At 35.6% G+C, this 15,304-nt stretch overlaps 1 pseudogene; it reads left to right on the plus strand.

Moving 5' to 3' along the window:
* Window positions 1–15,304, plus strand: part of LOC107869010 — a 149,488-nt pseudogene that overhangs the window by 65,560 nt on the left and 68,624 nt on the right.

Consider the following 15,304-nt stretch of genomic DNA (forward strand, 5'->3'; position numbering starts at 1 on the left):
CATACCAATTGTTCAAGGTGAAAAATGGTATTCCAATAAGTGTACTGTGAGTAATAACTTTACCATAATTTGTATTTCTTAACTTGCATATTTTATACATGATTTTGATGAAATAAGAGTTGTTGAATGCTTTGAAATTACACGTATGGAATATTTTTTCTTTATATAATATTGAAATGGTTATTTGAGACATGATATTATTATTGTGAAGGTTATTTCATTTACTTGAGATATAAGTATATTAACATGTGTTTTATTCAAGTTTATATGTAATGTGACTTGCTATGAACTTAAATGTTATGTACTATTTTGAAATTTTTTTTTATAAGTGTCTATTGTTTACAGAGAAAGTATAAATGGGAGTATACCTTGATTTGAATTTTATAGCTAATGGCGAGTTTACTAGACCTGGCGCACCTTGTATTTACTGATTACTATTACAACCCTCGCTAGTGGGAAGGTAGAACTAGCATACTGTTACTGATTACCCTCGAGTAAGGGCCTACTGATATGATATTTGACTCTTTTATAAGGGGTTCATTGTTATTGGTTATTCTTGAATTAGAATGCACACTAATTACATGATTCATTCTTGGAAACCTTCCATAGGATAAGACTTGATATTATAGTATTATTGGTTTTATGGAACTATTAAATTGTTTTCTTACATGATGGTTATCACTTTCAGAAAGAGAATTATTTTAGGATATTTTTCTAATTTTCATACTATCCTATTTTATGACTTGTCCCCCATTAAAATGATTATGGTTAAATGTTATTACTCACTGAGATGGAGTCTCACTCCTTGCTATTATTTTTACAAAGAATGTAGGTGATATTGGTGAGGATTTCGTTAGCTGGAGGATTCATGTTGTCATATTTCTAGTGAGCCCTGAACTTGTTCGTATGGCCAACGATTTATTTATTTGTTATATTATTTTCCTTGAAAACTCTTAGAGTTGCTTCATAGTTATGTCTAGTTTGAATATTCTTTCATTATTATGAACTTGTAAAGTTATTGACTTCTTCTCATACTTTGGAGATGGATTTTGTATTGTTATTTTATGGTGAATGAGTTGTTGATATTTTGGTGAATTGTGTTATTATTATTAGTGTGTTGATTGTGATGTTGGGTGGTTGTGCTATTGATATGAGACAAGACATTTTTGGATGGGCCCAAAAATAGGAGAAACTCTATCCGATTTTGTATAGAATACTGATGAGGCTTGCTTTGGAGTTTTAACCTCTTTAGCGTCGGTCATGATCCTTATTTGGGTCATGAAAATTTTGGTATCAAAGCTAGGTTGTTTCTGTGACTATTGGAGCATATGTTAGTAGTAGAATATCAATTATGGTTATGTTTCCAGCCATTTCTATAATCATGATTCAGCGAGAGCGTGATAGGATGTGTCTTGATTTTCTTTCTTATTCTTCCTTGTGTATATGGCGTTTAGGACCAATTAGATGAATTTAACTGTATTTGTTTTGTTAATTAGATGGTTCGTGCTTGAGGAACTATTTGTAAGAGAAGAGACAGAGCTCACAAAAGAGGTCGAGGTAGGAGCAGTGGTGATACCGTAGGGAATCACACTACCACTTTAAGAATTTCAACAGAGCCCACTCCTGAAATAAATACTAGTCCACCTCCACCATCACATGAGGGTATTATTGCTGAAGCACTTTCTTTTATGCAAAAAGTCATAGAGGGATTGGCTGACTGACTAGATAGACACAAGCGGGTTAGTCAGCATAATTCTACTCAACCACAATCACAGTTATAGGCACCTATACAGACTTACAAGTTTGAAAACAAAGAGATATCTTTGCAGGATTTTCTAAAGTTGAAATCACCAAAATTCACTGGTTCAGATAGTTCAGCTAATCCTCAAAGCTTTTTGGATGGTAAATTCAAGTCACGGCATGTTCTAGTTAGAAGGTTGTCGAGCTTGCATCATACAAATTGGAGAACATGGATAACACTTGGTATGATACATTATTGCTATAAAGGAGCGTTGGAGAATCACTACTGGCATGGGATGAGTTCACTAAGGTCTGTCTGGATAACTTTCCTCCTAACAGTTAGAAGTAGAAATATACAGATCAATTTAAGAAATTATTCTAGATTCAAGATATGGATATGTCAACTTATAATACCAAATTCTGCAAGCTGGCTAGATGTGCTTCTTACTTGGTGTCCACTAAATTAACTCGAGTTCAGAGGTTTATTAATGGGTTGGTTGCTCGTCTCTATAAAGCATTAGCCCTATGGATGAAAGCCTTGACCTATAATGAGATAGTTGATTTTGTTAGAAAAATTGAGGACAAGGGTCGTATAGAGCGGGCAACTTATGATGTTCATAAGAATGCTAAGATGGGGGAATCTTTCAGTGGTGACTTTAGTACAAATCACAGAGAGCAAAATTAGGGAAAACAGTAGGGTCATCAGATAATGATAGATTCGGTTTCATAGTCTGCATTCAAACCACCATCTAGACAGGGTACTGAGGGGTCTTCAGTATCTTATGGATATTGTAGTTCTAGGAAGATGTATGCCACTACTCTATCCCACCCGACTTTTCAAAAATAACATATGATCCAGTGTCGTGTTTTGACTGGAGAATTCTTTTGGTTTGGTCAATTGGGTCATTAATTCAGAGATTATCCTTAGCCTACAAGAAATATTAATCAAGGTTTTGGTCAGTTTGCTTCACCTATTCAGGCTACTCATAATACTACAAGTACTGGAAATGGAGGTCGAGGTAATAGAGGTCAAATTGCTAGAAATCAAGCACAAGGAAATATGAGTAGATAGCAGTCAAGAGTTTATCCACATACCATATGGGAGGTTTAGGCCTCAAATGCAGTGGTTATAGGTATTCTTTTTGTCTGTTCATTTGATGCATAAGCTTTGATTGATCTAGGTTCTACCCACTCTTATATGTCCTCGTACTTTACTGTGAGGTTTAATAGACAACTAGAGATGTAAAATAATATTTTTCTTATTACTACTCTTGTAGCAGATTCTTTGTTAGTTGATTATGTGAATCATGAATTACAGATTATAGTAAAAGGTATGGATACTCTTGCTGACTTGATTGTACTTGATATGATTAACTTTTATGTATTGATGGGCATGGATTGATTATCTCCCTGCTATGCTACTATAGATTGTCATGTAAAGATAGTTCAATTAAAGATACACAATAAGCCTAGTTTTATTTTAAAAGGGGGTCGAGTTTCAGAGGTTGGTAAAGTTATATCTTTTATGAAGGCCCAACGAATATTGAAGAAAGGTTGCCTAGGTGTTTTAGCTATGATAAGTGATGTAAGAGGGAATACTTAGTTTGGAGAAGCTACCAACTGCGGAGGTATTTTTTGATGTATTTCCTGTGGAGTTGCTTGGATTTTCTTCAGTATGAGAGATAGACATCGGTATTGATTTGGCACCTGACCCTATGCCAATATCTAGAACCCCATATTGTATGACACCAATAGAGTTAAAGGAGCTAAAACAACAGTTACAGAACTTATGTCAGGACCCGAACCAAGGCCTAGTCATGACTGATATCTCAAATCTGCCAAAGACCAGAGACCACCTCCATTTTTCTTTCTTACCAGAACACAATACAATTACTAGCGGATGGGTTCTAAATATATAAAAACATGGATCTGAGATTAGAACATATAACAACATCGAGTTGAGTTACGAACATATAACAATATAGAGAAACCAATAACGAGAGGGATCTAAGAATCCACAACACAATCCTACCACACATTAATGTCCACAAAATCCTCTAAGAAAACGAAACATCAACCTTAGTCAGGACATGGCCCTAACCATAGCCAAAAAGGGAACCCAAAAAGGGTAGTCTAGACATAAATAATACAATGTTTTAGAATGATCGGCCTTTTAGAGAATGAAAGCTCACCACTTCAAGACAGAACACCGAATGAATCAGAATCATCTATCACTATGCAAGAGAATAGAAATATCTCCAGAACTTGTATCGCATGGGGATACAAAATTCGAGGATGGTTAATGAGGTAAGCTCTAGCATGTTACTTAGGAAAGGGATAAAGTAATGTCATGATAAAATTAGTCCAAAAACACTCAAACCTAATCCACAAAATCATATATATATATATATATATATATATATAAATACACAATATGTCAGTATAGGGAACAAGGTTTAGTATGAGAGTTAAAGCATTAACCTGGACTGCGTAGCTCAAATCGTTATCTATACCCACAGACTATATGGGTCTAGGTCTCACCCAACTGAAAGGGTTCCAATGTGTATTAACCACATGAACAGGGGTATCAAAGAAGGTCAGAGAATCCACGAACCTTCGCCAATCCATGATACGAATATATAAAGTATGACATAAGTATATGGTCATCAAGACTAACCCTCACGCCAACAAATATGGGTTTTCGATATCAGTCCATCGGGACCACCACTTTCACGGTTAATCTACACAACTTCCCTTTAAGCCCAATTAAAATATTTACACATTCCCATTCATTGAACCATGATCATCCATTAAGGCACATACCGTTGGTATCGTTTAACCAATACGCTTGCAAGTTAATATCATCATGTCGTTTCAATTATCATTACTTGGGGAAATCCACAACCCCACAAGCTCTAATCATTCATCCACATGAGGAATTCAAGATTCCCTAGGTTCAATTATTCATTAGCTTAGGGAATACACGACCCCCAAGGATCAATTTAAAGCCATTATGTTTCATTAACCTTTTATATAATACAATAGTTCCAAAAGTAGTTTCAATATGCATATACTCATGTTTTAAAGCCAATTTCATAAGGTAGGTTAAGGTTATTATCAATTTTAATTCCAAATCCATTTATTCGAGGGAATCCACGACCCCCATTCCAACTTCTATACCCATGAATCCAATTAGTTTCAAAACTATCAATTCAAATCATGAATAATTCACAAAAGTCATGGGAAAAGCAATTCCATCAATAACATTCAAGGACCCTTAACCCAATTTCCAAAACCATTAAATAATCATATGAATAATAATCTATACACATGTTTTCTAACAAAACAAGTTTTAAGGAAGAGGTATATGCCTGAGATATCAAGAGTTACGAAGAAGAAAACAATCTTAGAGCCCTAGACGATCAACCTTGAGAAACCTTAGTTGTTATTGACTTGGGGAATTTGTGATAGTAAAGGGTAGTTTATGATGGGGCAATGAAGTGTTATGGGGTCCCTTAGAGTATTTAGGGTATGGGTTTTAATTGCGGAATGAGGGAAATAACCAAAGTATCCTAAATAAAAATGTAGGAAAAGTCGCTCAGTCATTACGAGTCACGTCACTACTCGTGACGATTGGGTATGAGTCGTTGCCTAGAATTATAGTCTGGGAAATGACTCAGGAAACCCTTACTTATTTGGTCATGAGGTACACCCTACGACTTGTGACTAGACCCTGCTACTCGTAAAGTCCTATCATTATTACTAACCATAGCTTTCGGCGCTTACATTGGATTGCCTACGACTTGCACACCACGACTCGTAATAAGTCATTATGACTCGTTAGGTACCAATAATGATCTAAATAGAAACTTAAGGAACCTATACTTGTTTGGCTATGTATGACTCTATACAACTCATTACCAACGTCATACCTTGGGTAGTGAACCCAAAACCCAGAAAATTTTAGGAATCAAAAACTTGGGGTGTTACATTCTCCCCTCGGGATCATTCATCCTCGAATAATGAGTCGAGGCATCGATTAACAAGATTATAAAATAGAAACGCAACCACAATTCAATTAATAAGGTCAAAAAACAAAGATTATAAGAAAATGCATACCTTAAGCATGATTATCCAGTGTGGGGAATAAGAAAAATACTTGGACTTTATGTCCTCTTTAGCTTCCCAAGTATCTTCTTCAACCTTTTGGCTCCTCGATATAACCTTCACTGAAACCATATCCTTAGTCCTCAAACAACAGACTTGTCTATCTAAAATCTCCATCGGGACTTCCTTATAAGAAAAGAAATTCAAAATACCAACACTTTCAACAAGCACAATCAAAGAAGGATCGCCCATACACTTCTTCAACATTGAAACATAGAAAACTAGATGAATGGAAACCAAAATTCAAAGGGAATTCAAAATCGTAAGCAATATTACTGACTCTCCTTAAAATAAAAAATGAGCCCATATATTGGGAACTTGAGATTTCCCTTCTTCCCAAACCTCATCAATCCCTTCATGTGAGACACCTTCAAAAATACCCAATCCCTAACCTCTAACTCCAACTCTCTTTGCCTCACATCCACGTAGAAATTTTGGCAACTCTGAGCAGTCTTAAGTCTATCCCTGATCACCTTCACCTTATCTATGGCTTGGTGAACCAAGTCCAGACCAAATAATCATGTCTCACTAGCCTTAAACCACCCAATAAGAGATCTACACTTCCTACCATAAAGATCTTCAAAAGGAGTCATACCAATACTAGAGTGATAACAATTATTATATGAAAATTCAATGAAAGGCAAATGATTCACCCAACTACCTCCAAAATAAATCATACATGCCCAGAACATATTTTTCAAAGTCTGAATGGCCTCTCTGTTTGTCCATCCATCTGATAGTGGAAAGCAGTGCTAAGGTTCACTTAGTCCCTAAACCTTTTTGAAATAAATGCCAAAAGTCAGAAGAGAACTACGTACCTCAATCCGAAATAATGGAAACTTGAGCACCATGAAATTTGACAATCTCCTAAATAAATAACTTAGATTAATCCTATCCAGAGTAAGTAGTCCTCACAGGAAAATAGTGAGCAGACTTAGTCATTCTATCCATGATGACCCAAATCAAATCATACTAAATTTGAGACCGCGGTAGACCAGTAAAAGAATCCATATTGATCACCTCCCACTTCCACATAGGCAACTCTATCACTTGAGATATACCACCATGCCTCAAGTGCTCAACTTTCATTGATGACACACCATATACTTAGCCATAAAATTGGTCACATCTCTCTTTATGTTGTTCCACTAATAGATCTCCTTCAACTTATGGCACATCTTTATCGAACTAGGATGAACTATATACCATGATTTATGAGCCTCTAACAAGATCCTTTCCTGCATCCCATCAATATCAGGAACACATAATCTACCTTGGTACCTAGAGATACCTGTACCACCAATCTTAAAACCCATAACCTTTTGCTGACCTACATCATCCTTAATATGTATCAATATAGGTTCCAAAACCCTCTTCTCCTTCACTTCTTGTACAATCACACCTCCATCCTTAGAATCCAAAAGATAAACTCCAAGATTAGCCAATTAGTGAATATCCTTCACCAATCCTCACTTCTGCTCATCCATATGAGACAACCTACCAATGGACAACCTGCTCAGAGAATTAACAATCATATTAGCCTTTCCTAGATGGTAGTGTAGACTCATATTATAATCCTCAAGTAACTCAACCCATCTTCTTTATCTAAGATTTAACTCTTTCTGAGTGAACACATACAATAAGGTTCTATGATATGAATAGATGTGTACATAGACCCCATACAGATAATAGCATAAAATCTTCAAAGCAAACACAACAGCTACCAACTCCAAATCATGCATCAGATAATTCCTTTCTTAGATCTTTATCTTCTCAGAAGCATAATCCACAACCTTATCATGCTACATCAACATATAACCCAGTTATACATGGGACATATCACAGTAAACAACAAAATCATTAGTACCCTTGGGAACAGTCAAAACTGGTGTAAAAGTCAACTTATCCTCCAAATTCTCAAAACTACCCTCAAAAGCATCGAACCACATAAACTTTACTTTTTTTAGACAACTTAGATAACTTATACACCAATATCATCAATAAACACGATGAAAAACCAATCCAAAAATTGCCTAAATACCCAGTTCATGAGATCCATAAATGCAGCCAGAGCATTAGTCAACCTGAATGACATCACCAAAAACTCATAGTGATCATATCGAGTATGAAAAGCAGTCTTAGGGATATCCACATCCCTAATCTTCAACTGATGATAACCCAACCATAGATTAATCTTAGAAAAGCACTTATCACCCTAAAGCTGGTAAAAAATATCATCGATCCTAGAAGAAGGGTACTTGTTCTTTATCGTTACCTTATTCAATTATCGATTGTCTATACAAATCCAAAGAGACCCCTCTTTATTACGTACAAACAAATAGGAGCACCCCACAAGGACACATTAGGATGGATGAAACCCTTATCCAATAGATCTTTTAATTGCTCCTTAAGTTCTTTCAACTCAGCTGGAGTCATTATATATAGAGGGATAGAGATAGAATGGGTATCCAGTAGAAGATCTATCCAAAAGTCTATTTCCCTATTAGGAGGAATACCAAAAAGATCATCGAGAAATATTTTAGGAAGTTCAATAACAATAGGGACAGATTGTAAAGAGGGAACCTCAGAACTAAAATCATTAACCCAAACCAAATAATAAAGACACCCCTTGGAAATCAACTTCGAAGCTCTAAGATAAGAAATGAACCTCCTTTTAGAACTAAGGAACTTCCCTCTCAATCCATTACCGGTTTGTTATGGATTGGAAACCGACCATATGAGTCTGACAATTTATAAAAGCGTAGAATGAACGAAGATAATCCATCCCCAAGATCATATTAAAATCTAACATATCTAACTCTATTAGATCTACCAATGTGTATCTACCGCAAATAGACACCACAAAACTCATATAGACCTTTCTAGCCAAAATGGAATCGTCCGTCGGGATAGACAAATGAAAGAGATCAAAAATATACTCAGAACTGAAACCAAAATAAACAACCACATAAGGGTCACATAATAAAGGGTAGAACCTGGATCAAGCAGATAATATACATCATGATAGAAAAGTTCAACATACCAGTGATGACATCAGGAGATACCTCAAATTCCTCATGGGTGGTAAGAGCATAAAGATGATTTCAACCAGTGTCGGTACCAAAAGTAGTGTACTTTGGTGCAGGAGCTGATAAGGTAGTAACCAAAACCTTATTAGCTCCAGAAAAAGTATTAGCTGAATAGTATCACTTCAAATGCCCAACTGACCAAAATAATAGGACCTATTCCTTTCTTCATCACACTGACCATGATTCATATGTACATAGAATCTACAAGGAGGGTATAATGGAGCTGAATGAGCCCCACTAGCCTTAGTATGGGCACCCTGGGTCTTAAATCCGCTATAAACCTGAAAGTGACAATCGACAGATAGATTAGGATAAGGAGCACTAGCCGCCGAGAAGGAATTAGAATTTCCATAGTCCTCTTCTTGCCCCACTATCTACCATCTCTACCACTAGCTTGTTGAACTCCTTCTTATTCTAAATACCTAAACTTTTTATTCTACTTCTTTGCCATCTCTATCTATTTCTTCTTTTTATCTTTAACCTGTTGTATATATAACACAAGCCTAGAGATATCCATGTCATTATTAAATATCGCCACCTTACACTCTAGTTCCAAGCCCCGAGATAAACTCAAAGAAAACTTTCACATTCTTGCCCTCATACTAGATATAATCTTTGGGCCATAGCGAGACAGCTGGTGGAATTTCAAAGTATACTTTATTATAGTTATCTTTCCCTACTACAAGTTCACAAAATTTTTAGCTTTAGCCTTTCTCAACTCCTGAGGAAATAAATGATTAAGGAAAGCACCAAAAAATTCCTCCTACATAGCCTGTATAGTATCATCACCACTGCTTCTATTTCTCATACCACTGATATGGAGAATCTTTTAATTGATATGAGGTAAACTCTACACCCTCCATATCAGTAGCATGCATCAACCAGAATATCTTCTTTATTTCTTCAACAAACCTTTGAGGATCCTCCTCAGCCTTAGATCCAGTAAAGGTAAAGAGATTCAACCTTATAAACTAGCTAACTCTAGTAACCTCAAAAGATGAAGAAACAAAACTAACTCGATCAGGATGATGACACTAAGAAGTCACCAATGGAGTCAGCAGATGAATAAATCAATGATATTCAACATTATAAATGTCTCTTTGAGGCGGTAAGGCATGAAAATCATTATCCTAAGGAGGACTGGTAGAGATTGGTGGAACTCTATGTGGGCAATCAGGAGCAGGGACCCTAGATCGATTCTGTACTCTATAAGTATAACAAGTTCCATCCACATTATCCTTAGGTGAGATAGAGAAGTTTCCATGTGCATCAGATATTTGGTAAGGCATGATCTGAAATACAAACAAATGAAATTAGAGGAGATTTCAAGACCTTAGACTTCGTAGACTAAAAAATAAATCATAAGAAAAGGAAACATTCCTAAATGCCTCATAGACTCTCCCTTGTAAGTGTGGCTCTCTACACACCTATAAAAGAGACTCTACTTAACATATCTTTGTGGACACTCAATAACCATGAACCTAGGCTCTGACACCAAGCTTGACATGATCTGAACCAGGGCCTAGTTGTAACAGGTATCTCAAGTCCATCAAGAACTAGACACCACCTCAATTTTCCTATCCAACCAAAACATAATACAACTAGCAGTAGATGAGTTCCAAACATATAACAAGTCAAGCTGAGTTTCAAACATATAACAAGTCGAGTTGAGTTTCAAACATAAAATAAGATAGAAAAAAGTTTTGAACATATAATGAGATGGAGAAATCAATAACAAGAGAGATCTAAGAATCTATAACATAATCCACCCACACTTTGTTGTCCACAAAATCCTATAACAAAACCAAACATCAATCTAACTTGTGACATGCCCCCGACCATAGTAAAAAAGGAACCTAAAACGTAGTCTAGACATAAATGAAATAATGCCTTAAAATGTTAGGCCTCTCAAAGAATGAAAGATCAAACCTTTAAGACATAATAGAGAACGAACCAAAATTACCTATCACTATGCAAGGAAATAGAAATATTTCCATACCCTACATCGCATAGGGATACAACGTCCGAGAATAGTTAGCAGGGTAAGCGCCGAATTTTGGTGTTTGATTCCATAAGGGTCAACTTTAAACATGTATAAATTTTTATATACATGTAATTTTTCATATCAAGACCTATAAAATGATAGATAACTAAATTTTCATTCCAACTATACCAATTTTGCCTTAATCAGATACCCGAGCCAAAAGTTATGGCCTTTTTGTATGAGGTAGTAAGGGTTTACGATTTGGCTGCAGTGCGTCGCTCTCTCAATAAGATTAGGGGCACAAAGAATTTCTATTTCAACACATTAAGGGATGTGATGCATAGCTTATTCCCTCTTTGTTTCAACTATTTATGGGTCAAGGGGCACTTTGGTCCTTCCCCTCAGCCCTAAACGTCCAAGGCATGAATTAAAGAACCCAAAAGGACATTATTTTCCCACATTATTCAAAAAAACTCTCGTAAAAACCCTCTATTTTCCCAAGAACAATAATCCAATATTTTCCTCTAAGAACATAAGGATTAAAGCTTCAATTTCAAAGATTTCTTCACGAATTCATCAATTAAGGTATGTGGAGTTTAAACAAGGTTAACCTTTCAACATTGTGTCCAAATTCATGACTTTTCAAGTTAAATTTACTTATTTTAAGATAGAATTCATCCCCAAATCTTTATGTGTGAAAATACAGCATTATCATGTGATTAAGGGACTTAAGAGCATAAGATTTGTATCTATTCATGTCTCCAACTACAAGTTTGATGTATTATCTTGAATTCCATTACTTTGATTATAAAGTGTTAGTCCCTTAATTTTAGTATACTTTCATACCTAAATTCATGTATCATGCTTATATACTGAAGTGTCCACGTAAGATTCCATGAAAAGTTAGAATTTGCTCGTTATTTTCCCATGTCATATTCAAGTGAATTTCATGTTAAATCCCCAATTTATGAATTTATCCATGTAATAATGTTAATATATCATGTTTAACACATTCCTACATTTGAGTTCATGATTCTCACATGTTTGATGAAATGTCTATGTTTTGGGTCTTTGAACCATGATCTTATACTATAGTTTTTACGCTTTGTTATTGTATTTTATGGTCATTCAGTGATGGTGAGTAATGAACACCCGATACCTATATGTTTTACATGATATATATTTTTCAAGTAACAAGTCAGTCAGACCACAGTTTTAATATCATATTCAGAAGACCATTATCATGTTGAGCATTATCAGTTTATATGCTTATAATTACCTTATAATCCGTATGCACTATTATTTTCATAATACCATGACCAGAGCTTATCAGTTTCAGTGTATGCACCAATTAGTACTTTATTATCATTCAGTTGGGAGTAACACTTAGGTAGGGATAGTGTCTCCCTGACAGTTAGGCATGTGGCGCTAGTAGAAGTCCTTAGGTTCCATACCTACGGCCCCACCTAGACTTTGAGGGGTTCCGCATCAGTTATGAATGACACCCTTGTCCTTCGAGACATCAACCTTATGTATCCATATCGTCAGCCAGTGTTAGTACCCTTGGCAAAGTACCAGCACCCTTCCAACTAAGGTAACAGGTTTGACCCTAATAGCTCAGATTGGGGCATGTCGGTTGTAACTAGCTCCCATGATCTCAGTGTAGTATTCAGAGTGTGTTAGTTCAGGTTTTCTTAACCAAGTAATTAGATTTTTAGTTATTCAGATATTAGGTATTCATATTATTCAGATCATATCAGCACATGCTATACTTGGTCTTGCATTCTCAGTTTTACATATTCATGTTTTTATGCTCAGTATCTATACTTGATCCTCAACTCAGCTTTATAGATATTTAGATTTACATGAAATTTACATAAACTATTCATGTTTACTGCTTCCCAGCTTCAGTTCTACTTATTCTACAAAAGTAAAGATTTAAGAAACTAAGTGTAGTGATTCACCAACTTATCAGGCTTTTTTTATTACTTATATCTTAAGACACTTCAGCTTTAAGTTTATGTCAGTCTCTTAGTGATTATACTTGTACTTAGCATGCATGTTTTAAGATTTCATATAAAATCAGTTTTACTTATTGCATTCACCCCCGCTTACTCAGTACATTCCAAAGTACTGGTCCACATATATGTCTATGTGCTACATTATCTCATAATGTAGGTACCAGTTGTAGCACACATTTCATAATAGGCAGTTTGCAAATCCTTCCAGCAGGTGATGAGCTCTCTTATATTGGTGACTCTAGCTAGTCGTATTTCATATACTATAGTATTATTATTAATATGTATTGATTAGTGGTAGTTAGGGGCATGTCCCAGCTATCTATAGTCAGTATAATAGAGGCTTCATAGATAGTCAGTCAGAGTCATACATATAATTCATGTTTCTTTCTTCAGTTTTATCATGATATTAACTTTATCAGCATTATACTTATTCAGGTTTCCTTATGATCATATTTTCGCTCAGTAAATTTAACTTATATAATCATTTTAATTTATATACTCAAGTATTATGCCAGTTCATGGGTTAGCTTGGGATCACTTGTGGTTTTAATCACCATGTTATAACTAGCAGGTAATCTTAGATCGTGACAATGATACAAATATATAAAGTGTGACACAAGCACATGGTCATCAAGACCAACCCTCACCCTGACAAATGTGGGTTTTCGCTATCAGTGTCTCAGAACCTCTACTTGCATGGGTCAACTACACAACCCTAATTTAAACCCAATTAAAACGTTTACACATTTTATTCATTGAACCTTGATCATCCATTAAGGCACATACCATTGGTATCGACATACCAATACGTTTGCAAGCTAATATCATCATGCCATTTCAATTATCATCACTTGAGGGAATTCACAACCCTACAAGCTCCCATCATTCATCCACATAGGTAAATCCATGATCCCCTGGGTTCAATTATTCATTAGCTTAGGGAAATCCATAATCCCTAAGGTTGAACTTAAAACAATTATGTTTCATTAACCTTCTATATCATGTAATAGTTCAAAAAGTAGTTTCAATATACATATACTCATGTTTCAGAGCCAATTTCATAATGTAGGTTGAGGTTATCACCAATTTCAATTCTAAATCCATTTATTCGTGGGAATCCATGACCCTCATTCCAATTCCAAACCCAGGCATCTAATTAGTTTCAAAACTATCAATTCAAATCTTGAATAACTCATAAAAGTCACGGGAAAAGAAATTCCATCAATAATATTCAAGGACCCTCAACCCAATTTCCCAAAGCATCAATTAATAATATGAATAAAAATTTAAACACATATGTTTTAACAAAACAAGTTTTAGGGAAGAGGTACATGTCTGAGATATAAGAGTTATGGAGAAGAAACCAATCTTAGAGCCCTAGATGATCAACCTTGAGAAACCCTTATTGTTCTTGACTTAAGGAATTTGAGAGAGTAAAAAGTAGCTTATGATGGGGTAATGATGTGATATGGGTTCCTTTATATTATTTTAGGTCATGGGTTTTAATTGGGAAATAAGGGAATGACCAAGCTGCCCTTAATTAAGATACAAGAAAACCCGCCTAGTTGTTATGAGCCACATCACGACTGAGTATGAGTCGTTTCTTGGACTCGTAGTCTGGGCAGTGACTCAAGGTACCCTTACGAGTTTGATCATGAGGCACAACCTATGACTCGTGACCAGACCCTAGGATTCGTAAAGTCCTATTGTCGTCACTCTAGACTACCTATGACTTACACACTGCTACTCATAATGAGTCATTACAACTCGTTAGGTACCAATCATTATTAGGACATAAACTTAGGGAACCTATACTGGTTTGGCCAGGGATGACACTATATGACTTGTGTAGAGTCTTTATGACTCATTGCTAAAGTCGTACCCTGGGCAGTGAGCCTAAACCCTAAAAATTTGTAGGGATAAAGAAACTGGGGTGTTACAACTTGCTATATAAAAGTTTCATCAGACCGAGTATCTCACTATATGGTGCATTAGTTTTGTTTGTAAATAAGAAAGATGAGTCTTTAGAATATGTATTGAATACAGGCAGCAAAATGAGGTAACATTATGTAATAAGCATATGTTGCCTTTTATAGAAGACTTGTTTGATCAGTTACAAGGGGTTGTCTATTTTTCGAAGATTGATCTTCGGTCTGGTTATGATCAGCTTAGAATCTGAGAGGAAGATATTCCTAAGACCGCATCTAGAACTCTATATAGGTAGTATGAGTTCCTTGTGATGTCTTTCAGGTTAAATAATGCTCTAGCTGCATTTCTGAACTTGATAAATAAGATGTTCTGGC

Source organism: Capsicum annuum, chromosome 4, assembly GCF_002878395.1.
Source record: "Capsicum annuum cultivar UCD-10X-F1 chromosome 4, UCD10Xv1.1, whole genome shotgun sequence".
NCBI lineage: Eukaryota > Viridiplantae > Streptophyta > Magnoliopsida > Solanales > Solanaceae > Capsicum > Capsicum annuum.